The sequence below is a fragment of the Perognathus longimembris genome, chromosome 19 (genome assembly GCF_023159225.1).
Source record: "Perognathus longimembris pacificus isolate PPM17 chromosome 19, ASM2315922v1, whole genome shotgun sequence".
NCBI classification, from domain to species: Eukaryota; Metazoa; Chordata; class Mammalia; order Rodentia; family Heteromyidae; genus Perognathus; species Perognathus longimembris.
This window is the reverse complement of record NC_063179.1, coordinates 4,569,287-4,591,937: the sequence shown is the minus strand read 5'-3', so window position 1 is coordinate 4,591,937 and position 22,651 is coordinate 4,569,287. Positions and strand designations below refer to the sequence as shown.

The window sequence follows — 22,651 nt, the reverse complement described above, 5'->3', positions numbered from 1 at the left end:
CAGAATTGGATTTTTTTTTTTGGTTGTTGTTGTGCAAGATACCTAGGGATTTATGGAATGTGAATTTAACAGGTGGAATAACTCATATTCTCGCTTTAAGGCAAAAATGAGGTGTGATTTCTTTCTTCAAGTCTCCATGCTCACTTTTGGTGAGGGAAGATCCAACACTGCGTTCAGGACATAGAATCTGTCTTGTTTGTCACATGTTTGGAGAGATTAATATTTTCAAGCTATTTCGGTGTTTTAACTTGATTGAAGCCAGACAACAATATCACAGTTGTTTCCTTAGGCAAAGCACAATATACTTAGCTCAGATCACCCTATTTGATGTGTAGTGGTAGCCTCTAGGTTTCTGTGTATGAAATAAATACAGTCACAGCTAACTCAGAATGGACACACCCCAATATACCTCAAGTGACTTGGGTGCATTTGTACTGTCTTTTTTTCCTTACTGAGTTGAAGTAAAATTTTTTCTTTTCCTTTACTGAGTTTAAGCAATAAATTTCTAATTAAAAACAAAACCAAACCAAACCCTGCTGCTTAGTTTCATTGGTGTGTTTTCATTTTTAAGGGGGAATGGTTTTGTTTTTTCTTTTTCTAAATGATTTAACCAGTTGCTCTTTATTCATAGTTTATATAGCCAGCTAACTTTCTAGCGATAAAGTCCATTCCTATTTTCTACTCCAGCTGTAAATTCCTGTATGCTTCAGCTCAGCTTTGCTCAAAGCAAAGTGTAGTGCCATTTGCAGATCTGATCTGTGGCAGAGCTCTCTCTCTTCCTATTTAGTGACCAGAGGGTATTTATCAGGACCAGCTTAGCTCATTCCTTTCTTCTAATCACAGTTAGTCAAGTATTAATAGTTCTTTAGAGTTAAGTGTTCCTGCTAGAATTTCACTGTCAGGCTGGATCTAGAGTTGAACCTTGAATCTCCTTTGTAGGCACAGCCTACAACCTAAGTCTTGTTGGCTGCGTTATTCTGAATCCCTAGAAATAGAGACCGCAGTTTCAAGGGCTTCAGATACCCTTCTTTTTCTGTGTACACAGACTGGATCAATTTAGCTGTCAGAGTGAATTCTGAGGGGCCAATGGCTCATGCAAATGTAGCCACTTGTGCCTTGGACCAAAGCTACCTACGTGAAAATTGAACTTGCCCCATGAAGGCACGGGGCATGGTTTATGACATGAGAATGTTTTCACTATTCTAAAACCCTGTTGTCCCCAGGAAAGAACATTGTGATTTTTTTCACAGTTGCTTTGTGTTTGGTAACTGTTCGCTTTAATAACCAAGTCATTTCCACTGCTCCCAGGCCTCTGTGCAGCTCAGAACACGTCTCATTCTCCTACTGGGGGGGTCACACAATAGGATGTGTTTTTCTCCAGCCTTAGTCCACTTACTGAGGTAGTATTGATTCCAGGGTCAGCAATTACACTAGGTCTAAGTACTCACTGAAGGATAATCTGGGCAAAAACTTAGGAGAAAACAATTGAATTTCTTTCTTCCCAGATGTTGTTAGGATCAGTCATTGCTCTGAGAAATGAAGTGGTCGGTTTCTGTCCGTTTGTCCCTCTGGATTCTCAGCTCTGTTTAATGTTTCTAATGTATATTCTAATGCTTCTAAGTGTGTTTTGCATTGAGCGTGACCATCAGGGTTGCTTCCTGCTGCCTTCCTCCCTTCCCTTCCTTTCTCTCCTCCCCTGCCCACCATGTTGATTCTTCCAAACCCCGCTCTTCTCCCAGTGTTTCATTGGACACAGTCATCCATCCTTCTTTCCTTTTCCTGAGTCCCGCCCCTTTTCCGTGAGGATGCGCTTTACAATCATGTCCTCACTGTCCCCATAGGCCAGCTGTCTCCGTGGCTTCCTGGGAGCCTTCCTGCCATTGAGCTACAGGTGGCCTTGTAGCAGATGCTGGAACTCCGTGTTCCTGCTCGGCGTTGCTCTGCTGCCCTCAGGCTCCCGAGCCTCCTTTCTCGAGCCTCCCTCTCCTGAGCCTCTTACTGGACATCACGGTTTGCTTCCTTGCTTTCCTCTGCGGGGTGAGCAGGGGGCCAGCTTTCATCAGCATCATGCAGGGCCTTGTGTGACCTTCTCTTCCCCAGGTGCCAAATTGGTTCTCGAGTTATCTCTGGAGAACCTGTCGTGAGTGGCCCTATGACATTCTGTGGTTAGCTGATGGGCTAACGACAAGGAGCCTGTCCATGAAACTTCATGGCCACTGGCAAGATTCTTGCATGTTGGGAAATCTTGGTCCTGTCGTTTGCCGGGTCCTTGAGCCTGTGTCTAAATTGGTTTTCTGGCTATTACTCTACTAGACTTTATGATACCAGGTGGTCCGTCCATTTTTAGCTTGTAGCCAGGGTCGTTTTATTGTTGTGCAATCTCCAAGTTGAGCTTTTGGCTTAACATGTGAATTTGTTTTGTGAACCTGTAGAATTAAGGCTGCTACTCAGCTGACCTTTGATTTCTCCAAGGTGTTTCAACCCACATCTTACCTCCTTCTGAGCAGAGTGGGCAGGGAACGTATTGCATATTTTAGCAGAAAGCCATGTGCCGACGGCTGCTTAGTAAGTTATAATTGGTGTTTAAATTTTATTTAGGCATTTTTATTTGGAGATATTTTCAGAGCCTGTAAAGGTAAAACTTCTGGGAAATATTTGATTGTTTGCAAACCAAGTAGTCTAGGAATATTACTGCACATATGTTTGTAGTGGCAGGATTTTTTTTCCCCCTCAAAGAAAGACTCTAATTGAGACTTATGACAGTGAGGGCTGGGAGTTTGTTTGTGCCAAGGTTAGTACTAAACAAAAAGAGAAATGAGGGTGATATGGAATTGAGCCAAACAGGGAGGGCAAAGTTAATAAACTGTGTGGGTGAGTGTCTAGGGCTTTGTAACTTCTTTACCTTTGGCTTCCTTCTTGGTTTTCTAGAAGAGTGTGCCCTGATTTATGTATCTCTGTGTTAGTGATGTCACTGGAAGCGAGATCGCACAGGCTGCTGGGCTTCTGGGTCAAAAGAACCCTCTGTTCCTTTGGCTTAACTCTTGCCAAGGGCTCTCTGCCTTTCTACTGTGATGTCTGCCCGAGGCCCTCCACCCTCCAGCATGCTGCACCAGGCCAGTTCGCATTCTTTTCACTGCTGGCTTTTTGACATCTGCAGGGGAGCCAGGGGAATCTGGCTCTCCAGGATGTGATTGCTCCTGCCTGGGGTTAGCTGGGGTCAGCAAGGATGATCCCCACAGATGGTCTGCTCCCTGTTGGTTTCACTGGCTCTAAATTCATGCGGCACTCTGGAGGATATGGGAGCATCAGCCCTGTTTTGAATTAAATTCTGACACGGAGGGGCTAATTAACATCTTTAGGTATCCATGCCTGGGACCAGCAAGTCTGTCCGACTTCAATACTTAAATTTCAATTGAGACCTAGAAAAATATATTAAAAAATTAGTTATAATTGTGAAACAGATTTTAGGCATCAGAGGAGGCAACTCAAACAGGCTATTTTTTTTAATGTTATCAGTGGCAAGCCTTTTTTTTTTTTTTAATTATTAAGTGGTTGCACCAAGAAGTGATCATTCCGTGATTTAGGCTATGAGCACAATGCATCTTAATCAATGTCACCCCAATCCTTCATTTCCCTTCCTGTCCTTCCCCTCAAGTTATATGGCTCAGTTTTTACATATGTATGTAGACCAAAATGACTACATTTGCTCGCCCTTCCTCCCTCCTCTCATGTGTCCTCCCCCCCCTCCTCTGGTCCCCCAATATGTTTCAGCTGCTCAGATATTCATTTTGTTAAACAGTTGTTCAGAGGAGTTTCATGATTGTTGCTGTTAGAGGAAACATTGTAACATATTTTGTTGTCATATCCAAGGAGTCCTACTGGGGCTTGACCTTTCTTAAGAGAATTGTCCTGCACTGAGTATGCCTCTTTACCATGGGCATTGCTTCTTGACCCTTCTCTCGGCTTCAGAGATTTGGATCTGCACCTTGTCATTTCCAGAAGATTATGTCGCCAGCTTTGGAATTGGTGGTGCAATGAAGTCTGAGCGCACCTGGGCTGTTGGGCATCTTGTATTGATGGCGGGCACTTCTAAATGTGCTGCTTGGGGTCACACTCTTGTCTCCCATGACATCAAAAGTGAACAAAGGCATTTGCTGCAAGCCAGAATTCTCATGCAGAAGCCAAGCCACTTAATCACAATTCTCTAGCCTCTGGATCCCAGGGCTTCCAAAATGGCAGTTCAGCAGATCCAACATTTTATAAATTTCCAGCTGCTATAATTCTGGTTATTTTCTGGAGGCTGAAGGCCTTTGGGTTATTATTGAAGTGGACCACATGGGACTCATTGCCTGCAGGAATAGCCAGAATGTTCTTGGAGAGCTTTCTCTTTATTTCATCTTCATAGTTTTCAGCTGTTCCCTGTGTGTGTGGTTTGTGTTTGTATCTTTATGTGTGTTTGTGTGTGCGTGTGCGTGTGTGTGTGCGTGTGTGTGTGTGTGAGAGAGAGAGAGAGAAAGAGAACAACTGAAAGACATAGAGAAAGAGGATTGATGGATGACACTGGTATATTTTATATGTCCATCTGTTCAAAGCTGGGGGGGCAGGGATAGAACAAAAGAAACTAGATGAGTAATATAGGAAGAGAAAAAGACAAAGTCTGAATGTGCGTTGTAACTGCAAGCATCCTTCATAAATAACCAGCACATTGCCTATAACAGTACTGATGGAGAAGTCACCAATTTCTTCAGTGTTTGCCTTCTGTGTTCCTAAGGGAGACCAGGATCACAAGTCTTCCCATTCCATTGTCAAGTCAAGTTCTTCTAATTTTCTATGTTAAATTGGATCGGGAGACCCAGCAGGTTTTCTGAGCTTCAATAAAGTCAATTGTTTCTGTGACTTGTGTTTGTTTTTTTTAAATCAAGTCTCAGTTATGCACAAGCAAATAATAAATATGTAAATAAAAGTGTAAACTCCAACTCTGGTATTATTTTTATTGTCTTTGTATCTTTTTTGAAATACATCCTTTTACATACTGTATATTTCAAGAAGTGGAGTAAGCTATTATAAAATTGCTACAATTTTATTTTCTGACTGCTTAAAGTAATTATAATTAGTTTGAAGTAATGATTTGTCTGGATGTTTTGTGAGATTTCTTTTCAGATGTCGAACAGCATTAACTTTCTATTTTCCCTTTTTTAGAAGAGAGAAATCCATTAATGTGCATGTTACTGATTTTGATTCTCTCCTGTTGATGATCACCAGGCTGAACTGTGTTTCTCTTCTGTAGATCTAGGGTTGCTAAGGCTGTTTGGACATTAATAGAAGAATTCTGTAGAATTGATGACCAAAGACTACAGCTTCTTTTAAAATAAACTAATAAGCTCAATCTCTTCCTCTTCTTTTGAAAGGTTGGTGTCGGAACAGGGTTTGAGGGCCCGCGGCTGAAGAAATAGGGCAATTCATGACTGAGGGCACACAGCCTCCGCCCCATCTCCCTTTGGTAAGTGAAACATCTAAATGGGAAGCGAGGGACCAAATGTACTCTATGCTGAGGGGCCTCTGCTTGAAAAGTGTCAGCAAGGGAGCCAGCTTTCATCGGGAGGAGTCTTCTTTAAAGCAGGGCTGACCTTAGGCCTGTGAAGTCTCTGAGCAGACACATGGAAAGGGCATCCGTGACGCATGATGCTTTAGTTTCATCTATCCGTTGGCTCCTTTTGTGTTCTGTCCTGGCTTACTTTATTTTAGATTTTGGTTATTATCTTTAAATAGTTATACAAAGGGGTTTCAATTCAGCATGTCAGTTTATCAGTAAAATGTGTTTCGATCAGTGTTTCCTCTTCCATCCTTCTCCCCCAATCTCTCCTTAGCCCCAGCCCTACCCTTAGTTTACCTAAATACTTAGTTTACATAAATACTTGGGGGATTCTGATTGTATTTTCCAATCATTCCTTTCTTCGCCCAACATTTCATTCTCCATTCATCTGCCCCCTCTCTTTAAGCTCTGCCCCTCCTATGAAACATGTTTCAGCTTCCTGGTATTCATGTTGTTAAACTGTCAGCCAGTTGTTCAAAGGAGTTATACCATCCATGTCCATCCTGCATTTATCGCACTTTAGTTTGATGTGGCTCTGTATGAATAAATGCTTAGTAAATAATAGCAATTATGACCATAAAGCTTTCTTTTAATCAATGGGTAATTAATTAGGGCAGACTAGATGTAGTTGATATACTATTTCAAAACCAAGAGTTTTAATAAGGATGTTAATAAGCTTTGTAGAGATGTTTTACACATATTGTAACATTGTTTTTCTATAGAATGTTATAGTATATTTTGATGTACCTTACTATATACATCACAATGCTTTTGTCTGTGTGTAATGTTGTTCACTTCTTTAAATGCATTTCGTCCTTTACGTATTAATTACTTGTTAAAATTAAGTGATATCTAGGCATTATACCAGGAAAGAGTTGGAGAACAAACAAGTGTAAAGATTGTTTTATACCTGTTCAATTATTGAGAACCATCATTTTTCTAACACTTTTGAGAAATTAATTTTGAATGATGTGAATGCTTTTATGGTTTGATTCATTTGGTTTTGTTGTCTAATTTTTTAGCTTACCTAAAAGTTTTGCCTGTTTCTTTTTTTATTATTAATTTTATCATTTTAAATAAGTCCATGTTACCAGTATCATTGTTTTTCTTATTTCAATGAGAGCATAGAAATTTATGGAACTTTCTTTTTATTTTCTTCTAATTTTATTAAACTTTTCACCTTTTAAATTTATAGAGTACTTATTTTAAACTAGCCATTAATTTTTAAATTGCTACCAGTTTCATTCCCACTCTCCTCTTTCTCATTGCCAAAAACCAATCAACCAATACCAATTTTTCTTTTTTTCTCTGCCAGTATCCAGGGTCTCACTAAGCTTTTTCTTGTGGGGGAGGGGACTGGAGATCTATCACTTAAGCCATGCCACTATTTATCTTTTTTTCGTGGTTAATTGGAAATAGATTGTCCAGGACTGACTTTGAACCCTGATTTTCAGATCTCAGTACCTAGGATTAGAGATGTGAACTACTAGCTCTTAGCCTCATTTTAGGTTAATGAGGATATTAGGCAAAGAAAATACTTGTATATAGGAGGAAGATCCCAGATGCTCATTCTTTCATCCTACAGTGAGTGGGACCTTGTTTACTGCCAGACAACAGAAATTCTTTCATGGTTTTACAGTTCCTCTTGCTTAAGGAAAGTGTGGTGAGTGCCGTACTTTTACCATATCCTTAACTTTTGGTGTCGTGTTTCATTTTCTTTTTCGTGAGTGTGTGTGTGTGTGTGTGTGTGTGTGTGTGTGTGTGTGTGTGTGTGTGTGTTGATACTGGGGCTTGAACTCAGGGTGAAGGAACTGTGCCTTAGCATTTTTGTCCGAGGCTGACACTCTACCCGTCGAACCACTGCTCTGCTTCTAGCTTTTGGTTGGAAAATTGAGATAAGAGTCTCATGAACTTTTCTATTTGGGCTTCCTTCAAACTGTGATCCTCAGATCTCAGTTCCTGAGTAGCTAGGATTGCCGCGTGGCATGGTGGGGTTTTTTTTCTCCTTTTTGTTGATGGGGTGAGTATAAAGACAGGCTATGTTCATCTGATCTCAGGTGTCTAGGGCTGTGCCCTCACATGTGGAGGTTCGAGTACTCATCTGTAATATCAGTTTACAGTGCACTTGCAATCATTGATCCATAAGTTCATTTTTCATGAAAATGTGGACTAGATTGTCCTTTCCCGAGATGTACATGAACCTGGGCACGGACCACAGCTCTCAGTTTTTACTTTTCTTGCTATTTGTATCTCTTACCTACAAAACAAGGAAAGTGAATGGAGATAGGTTTGGAGGGAGGAGGTCATAAAATAGATAACAATATGTTTAAACCAGATTGACTGTTTGGACAAAGAGATTAAGCATACTTAAGAAAATGCTGATAACAATTTTCTTGTGTGTCATTACTAAGAATTTTATTTTGTGTTCGTTTAAATATGCGAAATATGTATGTGCAATGTTGGTGTAAAGTCCATATCTTGCTTATATATGCTGAGTGATTGTATTTTGGGGGCAAAGATTTACCTTGTCACTCTTAATAATGTCACTCCTTATTATTCATGTTCTGTTTTCTTTAATCAGCCGGACAGAAACACTTTGTGAAGTGATCTGGAAAGGCCCATGCAGGCCTGATCTGTTGTGTCACATGGATTGCATTCAGTGTTACCAAAGTTTAATTGGCAGTTCCATGGTCCCCTCCTATTGTCCACCTTACAATGCTTTGGAACTCTGATTGTGGAACCTGGGGGCCCGGCTTCCCCCTCTGTCCTCTCCTGTTGGGATGTGACCCCTTTTCTCTTTTGTTTAGATGAGTGTCTGCCAAGTGTGCTATCATCCTAGAGGTCACTAGCTTTATGAGCACTATAAATATTTGTGAAACACAGATGCCTAGTGAGGTACAGAATACATTTTCCTTTCTCAGTCCCCTGCTCAAGTCAGGCTAGGAACAGGGCACATGTTTATTCTCAAATATTCATGAAAAGGGCAGATGCATGTGGGATTCATTGCTAGGATTTGAAGATTTACATTTGCATACAAGAACACTGCTTCTTTTTTCAACCCCATGTAGGATCCTTTGGCAGAACTTTCCCAGAGGCATACAAGTGATGCAGTGTTTGCATGTTTGGATTTCCTGGGCCTTTTGGGTTTTCTTGATTGTCTCCACATAGAATATTGGGGAGGCTTCTCAGCTTCAGGGCTGCAGACGTCTGGAGTTCATACATATCCACTGCTTTCCTGTGAGCATTTCATGTGGCCTTCATGTGTGTTTGTGTCTATTTTGGTCTGGCAGGCCACAAAATCGACACTTTCTTTTGCTTAAAGCCTCAGCAGTGACCACGATTGGTTAAAACCAAAGCCGAAAAAAAAAATGGAAAAATGGTTGGCAGATTCTGGGAAGTCAGTACCCACTGTATTTTCATATACTAGTGTCCAGGAATAGTGAACAATTCCCACATTCCACTGTTGAGGACCTACGTGGCTGGATTTAAGGCATTTGCCAGGGCTCTGATTAATACACAGAGCTTCTCACAGCCCAGAGGCCACATACCTCTTAAGAATGGTTATTTCTCTTTCCATTGCAGGAGTCTTCCTTGCTATAGGTATAGTGTCAAAAGGAGGTGCTAGCTGAATGGGCCAGTTGTAGAATCTGAGGTGGTGACTGATGAGTTTTGTTGGGGCTCATGACCCAGCCTTGCCAAATTTCCATCCTATTCTAGTCCATCCGTTGTTCTTAAGCAGGTCTTCTGTCTTCAGCCAGGAGCTTTTGTTCTTCCCTCTGTGATGGTAAGAATGGAAACACCCACCATCTCAAGTAAAAGCTGACCTGTGGATCTTGATTTACCATGTATATACACCTTGGTTCTCGCTTTCTCTTTGAGAAAAAATATAATCCGAAAAACATTTACCTTTGTGTTGTTGTCAATTCCTGTTTTCCTGGTTTCTCTGCAACCCGTTCTGATCACCCACCCAGTCCATCTGAAAGGCTTCTACGGTCAGGCTGGCCGCTTGTGTTTTCACTCTGGTATTAAAGGTTCAGGGGCAGTGCACTTCACAGTCAGCAGTATTTGTGGCTTCAGTCCTATGATTTCCTTAGTGTATTCTCCCTATCTGGTTTTAGGACAGCACATTTCCCTGGCTGGATCCTTCTACCTTCGGACATTCTGTCTCAGCCTCCTGCTTACTTCCTTGCCATCTAACTTGTAAAAAGCCCTGTAGAGTTCCGTGTCTGGACATGGAATCTTCTCCACTCTTCTCAGGATGCTTGTACTCTTTCCACACTGATTAACTCTGCATGTCCATCCCAGCCAGGACCTGGCCCCTAAGCTCCACAGCCGTACCTTCTATGCTTGTTTTGTCTTGCAACTTGACATCCAGTGTAGCCTTCGAATTCCCATCCTAAAACGATATCGAATGTAGTCTTCAAATTCCTACTTCCAAAGTGAGCACTTCCAATTCCCCCAGCCCCTAAGAACGTCCCTCTTTAGAATTTCCCATTTTATTAAAGACCAGCCCATTTTCCCTGTTGTCAAGGGCTGGACAGTTGGAATAATACTTGATTCCTTTCCTCTCTCACATCAAAATCTGTTTACAATCTTAACACTTCTTAATTCCTTCAACTTCTGCTCCTTAGTCTAAGCTCCCAGCCACAGAGACTGCTCATCTCTTCTTCCAAGGTTCTCCCCACCTCTGCCTCTTGGCCTCTTAGCATCCAGAAAGGCCCACTGCCCACTGCCCACTTTGTGCTGTGGCAGAAGTCTTCTTCAGAAAGGAAGCATCCCTCCATAACGTGCAGGGTGAATGCGTAGTCTAGATCTTCTTTGGTGCCCCAGATAAACTGGAATCAGCTTGTCTTTCACTGCTGTATGCTTTTACACCGACTCCTTCCTGTGGCTCTGGTGCTTGCTTTCTGTACCCAGAATCCCCAAGGAATGCTTTGTCCTGCAGCAGGTGTACTCAACTGTAACGTTTTGGAATAGTCCTGACAAGTTATTGATGGTAAAGCAGTCTCCCTAAAAGTCACTGTTTTTGTTTTTCTCAGTTTAATTGTTTTTTTTTTTTCAAAGAACTTAGTGCCATCTGACATACTCGATATATTGCTTATTCATTCTATATCATGTCTACATTCCTCCCATGTATGCCCTCCCCCAGCGAGGCAGGATTCCTGTGTAGTTTGATTGCTTGCAGCTCCATCCCTGGTTTAGAGTACAAACTAGCTAAGACTTATTGGCTGTCAGTACTTGTTTAGTGGGTGAATTGATAGGTTATGATTGGATGGATATTTTGAGATTTTCCAGACTGGCTGGGAAACATCTTGTTGTTAAGATGGTCATACAGCTGGAGTCTCTCTGCTTGTCCACAAGAGGAGGAATGGGTTCTTCTTTCCAAGTTCCGACTTGAATTCATCCCACGTGGTGTTATTTTCTCCATATTGTCAAGCACATGGCTGTTTCCCTGCCCAGCTATTCTTAGGTCCCATGGCTTCTTAGGCCCTACAATTCATAGGTCCTCTGGGGACATCTGTCCATAACCAGATGAATTAAGTCATTCTGTGTCCCCACGCTCACATGCAGGTTCTGACAGAGGGAATTGAAAGTTGGATTCCTTACTGTATTTGTGCCTATGCACATTTCTTCTCCCTCAGCCTGCAAGGTTCTGGTCTTGACTGTTGAGTTCTTCTTCTGGTATCTGAAAAACACTGGGATGTATATGTGTTCTTTCAGGAAGTGATTGTGAGTGAAACTTTGAAAAATGCAGCTTCTCGGATGGTCTTTAAAAAGTGTGTTCATATGTGCTCTTTTAGCCTTTTGATTAAAGATGTTCTGACTGAAGATGTTTAATGTATGTCTTTAGAATAATTACATAGTTGTCCTTGCTGTACCTATCACTATCTCCATATTGTCCAGATGTGACCGTTCTCTTTGCTGCTTGTACAAGTAGTCGCTGCTGCTTACCAGCACAGGGTTTCATAGTGCCTGGGAGAGCAAAGACCGGAAAGGGTGTGCCATCACTTAGGACGTCTTGATCTTTCTCAATATTTATGTCTTTATGTACGTATGTAATGCTATTTTATTTATTTGCTTGCTATGTCTTGCTATGTCTTGTTCAGGTGGACTTCTGCCTCCCAAATATTGGATAACAAGCAAGCAGGAATACATCTAACTTATGACTAAAAAGAATTGCAAAGAACTTCAAAGAAAACATGGTATAAGATACACATAGAACCAAAGCCAAAGTGGCCTGCACTGGAGGATCAAATGTCAGTTCCCTTCTGCTGTTTAGTGATTCTTAAGTTGCGTACCTGGACTGCTATCAGTGTCACAGCAGAATTTCATTGGTATCATTTTCAAGGAGTTCATCTTATAAAACATAAAAGTATCACAGCACAGCACTGCCAGGTCATGGGGTGAGCCAAGCTGTGAACCTGTAGGTTTTATTTCCTTTAACATAGTTATCTGGACGTTCCAATCCAGGGAGCAACACCAGCATGCCTGGCACCTGTCATACAGCAGGCACAATTCTGGGTTCGATGGATAGAATTCAACACACACACACACACACACATACACACACACACACAGAACCATAGCATAGCTATTTTTATAATTATAAATTGATCTAATTGTAAATATATGTTAGCATAATTACTCATTTTAATGTAACTCTAACTCCTCCATTTTTAGCATTTTCAAATGAAAATGAAAAAAAAGAGAGTAAAACATTAACTAAAAAATAAATATAAGCCAGGCACTGGTGGCCTGTGATCCTAGATACTCAGGAGCCTGAGGTCTAAGGATTGTGGTTTACAGTCAGCCCAGGCAGAAAAGTCTCCATGAGACTCTTATCTCCAACTAACCACTCAAAACTGGAAGTGGCACTATCGCTCAAGTGGTAGAGCACTAGCCTTGAACACAAAGAGACTCAGGGAGAGCGCCCAGGCTCTAAGTTCAAGCCCCACAACAGACCAAAAAAAAAAAAAAGTAAATCTATACTTTTATAGCTACAGTAACATGTGGATACTATAGAGATATTGATAACACTGTTCAAGAATACACAAAGTGTAATATGCAGGGATACAATCTGTGAAATCAATAATTAAAAATGTAACACTCATATAGCTTATTTAAGAATTTCTGGCAAATTAGTTGGTAGGTTGGTAAAAGACCCCTGTAACAATGTGGTCATAACTGTGCAGCACCTTTTACGTAGATATTGTTCACTGACGTTGTGTTATAGAGACACATTTGCATATGTGGGTGTGCACACACAGATTGAATAATCTCTGGCTCCCTAATCAGCCATCTCTGAACACATAGCTGAGAGATATGAATACTGCCATCTCAGGACAGAATAGACCCCAGACAGAAGGAACAAGCTCAGTGAAGCACATGAGGGTGAATGCGTGTTGTTAATTAGTACTCATTGTAAGACATCCCCACTGAGTTACCCATATGCTGAGGTACACAAGTCCATTTTTTAAAAGCCTGTATAACTGTTCGCTTTTCTGTCATTTTCTGAAATTTCTTCCTTTGGACTTACTGTTATAACTTTTAGACTAATTTTTTTCTATAACTTTATGTCATATATTATTCTGTATTCTTTTAAGATTATTTTATAATCTGGGCCTACAATTAGGATGTCATAATCATAGCAATGAATTTTGACTACTGGCTCAGGGCTGTAAATATAATGTTAAGGCCTTATATCTATTGTTATTTTGTCTTTTGTACTCTTGGATAAGCTCTTTCTGGCACAGTATTTGCAAGGAACTGTTTTCTAGAGCAAATCCTAAGTGGTCAGACATATAAAACCAATATGCTTAAGCAAAGGTGAATGTAATTGATTTGGGTAGCTTGTCCTTTTTTCAAGCCCATGCTAGCTCCTGGAGTGTAGAAAGTGTCAAGTGTGTACTCCTGGGCCTCCTCCAAGTGCATGCAGCAATTATCATGTGAGGATCTGAAAGACTTGGGCAAGTTCACCAGTAGAAGTCATTCCTTGACTCCTTACAATGCAGGAATGACAAGACAAATATGATAAAGGTTTTCCAACATTTCACAATCTGGAACACTTTTGAAAATACTGACAGCTCATTATTATTATTATTATTATTTATAATAACAACTCAAATTATTTGAACACTCCCTTCATTCCAGACACTAGTATAACTGTGTCATATAAATTGTTTTTATCTTCTCAGTGGCCATATAGCTAATAGCCAAGCAGTGGCTAACTATTTTATTTTCAATTCAAAGTGAATCTAGGTCACCCCAAGGTCATCTAGATGGCTGGCCCATCACTTCTTATTTCAGCATATATTTCACTTATTTTATTTTTCCAAGGGTCCCTCAGGGACTCCGGTGGGAGAATAATTGTGGACAAGAATTACAAACTATTAAGCTTACCTATTTTGAATGTTTATTTCCATTCAAAATATACTAGCTGTAGGTTTCTACAAATAGAACCTTGGTTTCATTTCATTGAGCTAGCAAATATTTTGAGGGTTGGAACTCACCCTTACTGTGTCATTTTCTTTCAGAAAACACAACATTGGTGGTTTTTCTCCAACACAGTCCCTCGTGGACAAACATCTGTGTAAACAAATGATGCCTCTGACCCATTTCTTCCAGTACATGAGGGTCACCAAGGACAAGCAGGCTTCCCAAGTAATGTCTGATTGGAAATCATGTTTCTATTATTGACATAAAATTCTAGCTACTTTTCTTGAAAATGGTAGGCAAGTTTGTAATTAGAAATAACCTCCATTTTAATCTTTCCCAAACAATGTGAGAGTGTCTTTTAAGAGCAGGAAATGTGCTGCTACATGGAACATAAAGGCTCCTGAATCAAGGAACGTACTTTTGGGCAGGAAGGCTAGACTGTAAGTGATAATTAAATACACATTAAATATGGAAAGGACCATTCCTTGGTAAGTGCCAGGAGGAGAATTTAAGTAATCTCGTGTGAATAGGACACAAACTTGGATCATTTTTGTGTGTAGTGAGCAAGGAAGAGGCAGCAGCTTGAATCCATATGAAAAAGAGGCCAAGACCTTGGGCATGAAAGTCACTGCAAGCTGGTATATGCCATTTCCATGTTTACTCTGGGGTGTTCAAATTCTTTGGAGGATCAGTGGTGGAACGTAACTTGCTGGCTTAAATTCATGATCCGGAGAATGGACTGCAAGAAAGGAAGCAGAGTAGCCAGCCTATTGCAGGTGACTGCATAAGGCAGAGCAGAGAAAGGGACCAATGTGTTAGTGGTAGGGGTAGCTAGAGAGAAGTGGGTGTCTGGCATTTTTAGAGGTAGAGCCTGTGGAATTCTGATGGGTTGGGCATTGCAAGGGAGAGGAAAATGGATTAATGATGTAATGTAAGTTTTGGACGTGAGTGTGAATGGACCATTTGCTGAGACAGAGATTGTCCAGGAAAGTGTAGATTTTGAAAGAAAAAAAAAAAGATTTTTCTAGGACCACAAAAATTTTCATTTAGGGGGCTTTTATTTCTTATTCAGGTAGCAAGTCTAGGCAGTTCCCTAGGAGGGTATAGTGATTGGGGAAGAATTGAGACTACAGATAGGTATTCAGGGATCATTGCCCCTTCCCTAAGAGAGCTTTCCAAGAGGAAAACAGGCCTCAGACAGACCTGTGGAAGCCACATGCTTATTATGGCACTGGATTCTGCTCAAAAGCTCCTGGTAACATTTTATTTGACACAGTGTTTCCTCCATACTTCAGAAGTGATCTGAAAAGTGACAACAAAATCCCCCAAATAATTCTTTTCTTGAGGGATTTCATTCAGCATCTCAGCAACAAAATTCCCTACTGTTACAAAGTTCCATTCTTGTTATAGGTAATAAGGCTAGACTTTTTACAATGAAGTATTTGATGTGCATTCCTTTCAGCATTTATTATGTTTTTTTTTCTTTCTTCTAATCAGTAGTTCATGTGCTCATTGTTCTCAAGGAAAGTGTCTTCCTAATCAAGCCTTGGAAGGTACTGGCTCTGGAAATCTGTTAGCTTAATGATTAGGCCTTGGAAGGCATAGGGGGTGGGAGGGAATCCATGAGCTCTATGATTGAGTCTTGATGGCCATGTGTATGGTAATCCAGGAGCATTGTGACTAAGTCTTGCAAGTACTGAGTATGGTAATCCATGAGCTCTATGACTGCATCTTGTAAGCCCTAGGTATTGTAATCATGAGCTTTGTGACTTAGTCTTGCAAGCACTGAGTATGGTAGTCCATATGCTTTATGATTGTGTCTTTGAAGGCACTAGAATGGTAACCCATGAGCTTTGTGACTGAACCTTGGAAGCACCGGGTTTGAAAATTCATGAGGTTTGTGATTGAGTCTTTGAAGTCATTGATTAAGGTAAACAATGAGCTTTTTGATTGAGCCTTGGAAAGTATGGCTATGGTAATCTACGAGCTCCTTGATTAAGCCTTGGAAGGCACTGGTTATGGAAATTGATGAAATTTATGAGTGAATCTTGTAAGTTCTGGGTATGGTGATCCACGAGCTTTACAATTTTCATTACTAAATTGGTATTATCACAGTAAAAATTTGTCCTATGTTTTCATGAAGCATAGCTCTTTTCATTGTTATGATACTTGGTGTTATAATGATGACACCTTGATGTGGTGAAAGTTGAGCATTCCAGAGGCCTGTTGAACATTGTCATTGATGTAGTCTATGTCTTCAGTATGGGTTCTCAGCAGAATACTTGTTGATTCAGTGAATCTCTGTGAACATTTGTGATGTGCTGGGTCCTATACTCTGTGACATGGTGTTAATGGGGGCTGGGGGGGCACTCAATGTTTGACTCTTTGCAAGGATTTTAGTTAACCCCACTTGCATTGTTAACATCTTTCGTAGAGGATCAATCCTCTGAAACTGTCACCAGCATTTTATCAGTGGCACAGCACTTTGATTTTCTATCAAAGAGAAATGCATTTGTCCTACTAATGGAAAGTTGAAGGCTTGCATTTCTCACAGTGAAAATAAGACTTGGCACTGTCCACCAAGATTCCCCCAGGCAGACATATTTTACTGTAAAGCAGACGGTGGGGCTGTATGATGAGAAGTAATGGGTTGGAAGCATCCAGAATCGACACTAAGGACTTTGGGGAAAGGAAATACATGAATCGTAAAGCACAGTCGTCACCAGCTTCTCAATAAGTGGTTCTGAGAAACAGAATATGCGGAAAAATGAAATGAGGCCCTTATCTCTTACTTGTGATTAGAATCAATTCAAAAGGAACCAGACCTAGATGCAAGACCAAAGTCTACAGGGTTGTAATGGCAATGGTAATTTTAGGTTCAGATAGGACTCCCCCAAAGCAAATGCAACCAAGCAAAAGAAGGCAAACAAGATTTTATGCAACTCTAGGAAGCTTTTCCCAAGGAGCCAATTGACAAGTTCAAAGACAACTTATAGAATAGAATAAAATAATTGGAAGGTATTCATCGTACAGGGATTTATGATCCAAAATACAACAATATCAACAACAATAGCAATAAGAACAATCTGATTTTAAAATGGTCAAGTGATCTGGCTAGATAACTCTCAAAAATTATACTTAAATGAGCAAGAGGAATATGAAGAAAAAGTTTTCACCACTGCTAAGAAAAATGGAAACAAAAATCATGATGAGATATCATTTCACCCCCACACAGAATGGCATGCAAAAAGCAAAGAATTGGTGCAGACAAAGAAACATTACACGCTGCTGATGGAGATATAAATTTGTCTGGCCATTAGGGAAACCAGTATGGATTTTCTTCTAAAACCTCAAAACAGAACAAGCACTTCATTCTACACTCCTACTTTTCAATGCATAGCCAAAGGATATGCAGTCAATTTATCAGTTTACCAATTTATCAGTTTATCAATTTACCTGCAGATCATGTTCGTTTCAGCACTGTCCTCAACAGGTTCGATAGGGAAACTGAACTGTCCAATAGAGGATGAATGGAGTAAGAAATTCTGATGTAAACTACAAAATGAAATCTTATCATTTGCAACAGTGCAAATAGAATTAGAAATCATGTTCAATTTGATGAACTAAGCCCTGGAGGAAAAATATTACATTTTCTTTTTCATATGTGGAGTCTAAGGAACTTGAGCTCAGTAATAGTGATTACTAGAGTACAGCAAAGATAGTAGAAAGGAGATTGAGGAATGACAGGGGAAGGAGATTGATAAAACCAGAGGAAGGGGATTGAGTGAAAATAGGGGAAGGAGATTGAAGAAGGCCAGGGGAGGGAGTTGAGGTAGGATGAGAGACGGGTGAAAAGAGGACAGGGGATCTGAGCACCAGTGGCTCACACCTGCAATTCTAGCTACTCAGGAGGCTGAGATCTGAGGATTGTGGTTCTAAGCCCGCCCAGGCAGGAAAGTTGGCGAGACTCTTATCTCCAATTAACCATCAGAAAGCCAGAAGTGGCGCTGTGGCTCAAATAGCCTTGAGCTGAAGATCTCCAGAACAGCTCCGAGGCCCAAAGGTCAAGCCCTGTGACAGACAACAGGGGAAGGAGGCGACAGGAGACAAGGGAGGGAGCTTGAGGGAGGACAGAGGAAGGAGTTGAGGGAGGAAGGGTAGCAGGCACCAAAATAGTTCAATAAAAGGAATAAATTTTAGTTTCATTAGTGCTCTGATGTAATTACCATTTAGGAGAATTTGTCATATGTCTTCCAAAGAACTGGAACAGAGAATTTCAAAGACTAAACACACAGCAAATGGTAAGTAATATGAGAACACACAAGTACTAATTACCCTGATTTGATTATTCATTGTACTCGTAACTGCATTGTAACTTACAATATGTACAATTATTGAATATAATTCACATACAATTATTGTATGTGTATTGTGAAAATGACAGTACTGCCTAAGGCACCGGCTGCAGTGCCCATCTAAACCCCATTGTCATTCTTCACTGAGATTCAGACCTCGTTCTGACATTCCACTCAGGTTTACTCCAGTTCATGGGCTCATGCTCGCTTCTCCTTGACTTTCTGGAGGGTGGAGACAAAAATACTATGTAGGGTCTACATTTGTGTTCTGGACAAAGATCTATCCTGAGGACAGAACAAAGAAGTGTTTGTAACTGAGAACTCCTAAGTGCAGTGGTCCAGATTGCAGAGAGTGGCACAGCACTGACTCTCCCATGTCAAGGTGAGACTTCCTTGCTGTGTCTTCTGTCTCTCTGTGAGATTGCATTCTTGTACGAGGCAAAAGGGCTGAGGCAGCCCTGGGGCTCGTATGAAGAAGGCCTGTGCATGACCTTTTGTTTATACTGGAGCCTGTCCAAGTGTTTATCTGGCGGACATTAAAGTGTTAGCGTTAGCAATAGCAAAATGGAAGTTTGATTGATGTTAACTCTCCTCCTTTTTTGGCAACATAGAGGCTGGAATGTACTTCGCTTGTCGCTAAAAGAAAAACAATCCATAACAAAGATATGAATGATCTCACAAGTCGCACATCAGCTAGAAGTGACATTTGTGATGCACGTAATAGGTACATCTCTCATATGCAAAGCATCTTTGAAATTGATAACAATAATCAAATAGTCTGTAAGAAAATGGGAAAAAATAGGAATATGTACTTAATGAAGGAATACATTCTGATGTTCTGTTCACTAACAAGTGAGATCCTCCTGTGACTGGCAGGGAGTGGTGGGAGAGAACGGAAGAAGAAGAGAAATGAGAGGAGGGAATAGAGAAGTTCTTGGCGGGGATTTTGCTTAAAATATCCCACTTATAACTGAAAGAAATGCGAATTGCTTACATTTTTGCAGAGGCAGGTAGAAAAGCCTTATTAAAATATACATTCTCTCCCAGTACTAGTAATCTCGGGCACATTGATTAGCAAATAAGACTATTAGTATATAATATGTGAGGAGACTAGAAACTCCAGCATACATGTGTAAGAGTACCAGTGCTCTGAGAGTTTGCCCTAGCATTGCGTTTGCGTTTCTTCTTTTCTCCCCTACCCTCCACATAACCCTCATGTATTTAATATTTGAATATTTGAGAAAACAGGGTCATGGTTTCTCCTTACTGTTGTGGACACAGCAGGGACTTGGTTACCAGTGATGTTGCCAGACAGCCTTACTATTCCTTTAAAGGGCTGGAAGAGATTGTGCAGCCCCTAACCAGTGGGTGCTCTTTATATTAGGAATTACATTTCTGACGACATAGCTTCTTCGTGGAATGCTCTCTCTTTAGAGAACTGAGTCCCCACAGAGGATTTAAACACCCTCAATCTGTCCTTAGGTATTTGATGTAAGGCATTTATACTCTGCCTTCTCAGTAGTACACAAGTAACTCTGGGCAAGCTAACGCAATGTTTCCTGTATCATCTTTTCCTGTTCTGCAAGTGCCGCTACCATACTTCTCCAGTGCATTGTGGAGGCGCTGCAATGAAGGTAATTTACAAATGTGAGTGCCTAACTTGGTACTCAAGGGTTTGTGTAAGCAGAAATAGTCCCCAGGACTCCTTTTCTGGCACATGCTTCTGCTGTACCTTAGGAAGTATAGGTTTGAGATGCTCCTAGGCATTGCATGCTGTTCCTGATGAAGCAGTACGTGTCCACATGGACCAGAAAAGAGGATAGAGGGAAAGTGAGAGGGCTTCCTTCTTTAACAAAGATTCTTATGTGATCTTGGCAGGAGCCCCATAGGGTAGTTGCCGAAACCGTGGAGGCCTGATGAGTGAGTAGGGCTTCTGGTTTGCAAACCATCGATCATCTACTGTAGACATTACCTTTCTTTCTGTGACACCATGGCTGAAAGGAAATTGTATTTGATTTTCCCTTCTTTAACTTACCTGTTTGTTTTTTTTTTTTTTGGTCCAGTTACATGTTGAATTAGGTTAATATCTTGTCATGCACTGAATTTTGGGGAAAAATGAAATGCTTCACAGATGAATAAACAGAAGTTGTCTGAGTATCATTTACACAGTTATTAAGTCTATTGTGTACTGGTGTATGTATGGAGACCTCAGGTAAAAGGTGGAAACTCCTGTTTGCTCTCTGCGACCAGCTCTTTCCAGGGCCCATCGGGGGTTCCTCTGGTTTGCACCATCAGAAAGTCTTTCCCTAGTGTGTGCATTTAACACATCTGTGCTGAGGAGATGCAGTAGCTGCGTGATCATCCTCTAGTGGGTGTCCCTGGCTTGGCCCCTCTGAGGTTAGAAGTGTAGTTTGTCTTCCCTGAGCTTGATTCTAGAATATAATTACATGTTTCCTCTGCCTAGTCCTTCCCAGCTTAGGCACATATCCTGGACAAGACATGCTACCTTTGCTCTTTCCTTTGTCCTGAATATCTAGCCTCTTCTGAGCACTGACAGGCATCTCTGGGAACTTCGTACATCATTCCTTCTCATCAGCATTAGTGGCACTTTTACTACAATATTTTTCCTCTGATATATAAATATATATATGTCAGAAGTCCTCCTTTTTAAGGAGCTTACTGTTTGATAAATAATGGGGAACAGTTCTCACTCAGCTTCACAGTGTGGCAGGAATTCTCTGGCTGACTTTGAACCGTGATCCTCAGATCTCAGCTTCCTGAGTACTTCAGCTCTACTTACAGGAATGAGCCATCCATCAGTGCCTGGCTAGAGAGCTTTCTTTTTCTCTCTGCCTTTCACCAGGTGAAGATGCAAGGAGAAAGTGGCCATCTCTAAATCAGGACTGTATCCTGTCTAGACATGCATTGCCTACCTTAAACCTGACTTTGCACCCTCTTAAAGTTTAATAAAATGCATTTCTGCATTTCTGATGTTTAGACCAGTCACTCTGTTCTAATTTGTTACATGGGTGTGGACTAAGGTGAGCGGGACTTAATAAATATCAATGTGAAATTGTCAAACAGAAAGACTGATAGAACAATAAGAGATGGACAAAATAAAGATGAGCTACCAGGTGAGAACAGCATATGTTAAGGAATCAAGTTAATTGAACCTCTTCAGTCATTCTTGTTTCTGTAACTGCAGTCCATCAGAAGTAATGGTTGTATCCAATGCCTAATGTATGAAACTGTAACCTCTCTGTAATACAGTTTGATAATAAAAAATATATATATATGTAATGGTTGATTTGTTCTATACAAATTTGGCCTTGTATGCTCTTTGTCAAGTGACATGGGGAGTTGAAGGCTATACAGACTAGGATCTATTTAAGACATAAAGATGGGGATTCAGTGAAAACTTTACAAAGTTTTTGCAAAGCAGATGATGTACATAAGTAGAAATGGTAATATATTCTGCGTATAAAATCCAACGGGACCACATATTGAATTAGAAAGTATGTCACAAATGTTAAAATACTCTTTAAAAAACAATGGCCCCAAAATTGTACCCGCTATTTTAAATTTTTTTTCCCAAGGAAACTTAGGGGTAAAATGTAAAAGTAGCAGCATCTTAAAATAATGCAGCAGTGTAGTCAAACACTTGCTATAAATTACCCCTCTTATTTTTGGTGAAGCAGCATAAAGAGAGGTATAGGATATAAAAGAAAGCTTCTCAATGATTGTACCGGGCTTTCTATCCTATTATCTATGCAAAGGTTCAGTGTTAAGAGATTCTGATTTATTAATTCCTTTCCTCCTTATAAGGCAGAATGCTACTTAAGTTGCTTCCTTTTTTTTCTCATTTTATTTATTTATTTTTTTTGAATATTTAATTTTTTTATTTATTTTTTTTATTAATTGGACATAAATTTTTTTACAAGGTGTTGTGCAAAGAGGGTGCAGTTACATAGTAGGGCAGTGTGTACATTTCTTATGATATCTTACGACCTGTTTTTCTATCCCTTGTCTAGGTCAGGTTGACATATATGCAATATACTTTGTATCAAGAACATATACAGTATTCACAGACTTGGTCTCTACTGTCTCTCCATCTCCCTTTGTTAACAGTCATATATCAGGGAGATCATGCCCCTTTGTTTTCTGTGTTCTAGGCTTGTCTCACTCAACATTATTTGTTCGAGTTCTGACCATTTCCCTGCGAATAACAGTATTTCACCATTCCTAATCGCTATGTAGTATTCCATTG

General features: G+C 40.4%; 1 protein-coding gene across 2 annotated transcripts in view; it reads left to right on the top strand.

The window, feature by feature from the left end:
* The window catches only part of Sema5a (semaphorin 5A), a 371,169-nt gene that overhangs the window by 87,188 nt on the left and 261,330 nt on the right, over positions 1–22,651 (top strand). For both annotated transcript variants that reach the window (XM_048368447.1, XM_048368446.1), the window contains exon 2: positions 5,409–5,500. The gene's annotated coding sequence lies outside the window, so the exon portion shown is untranslated. The remainder of the gene's footprint in view (positions 1–5,408; positions 5,501–22,651) is intronic.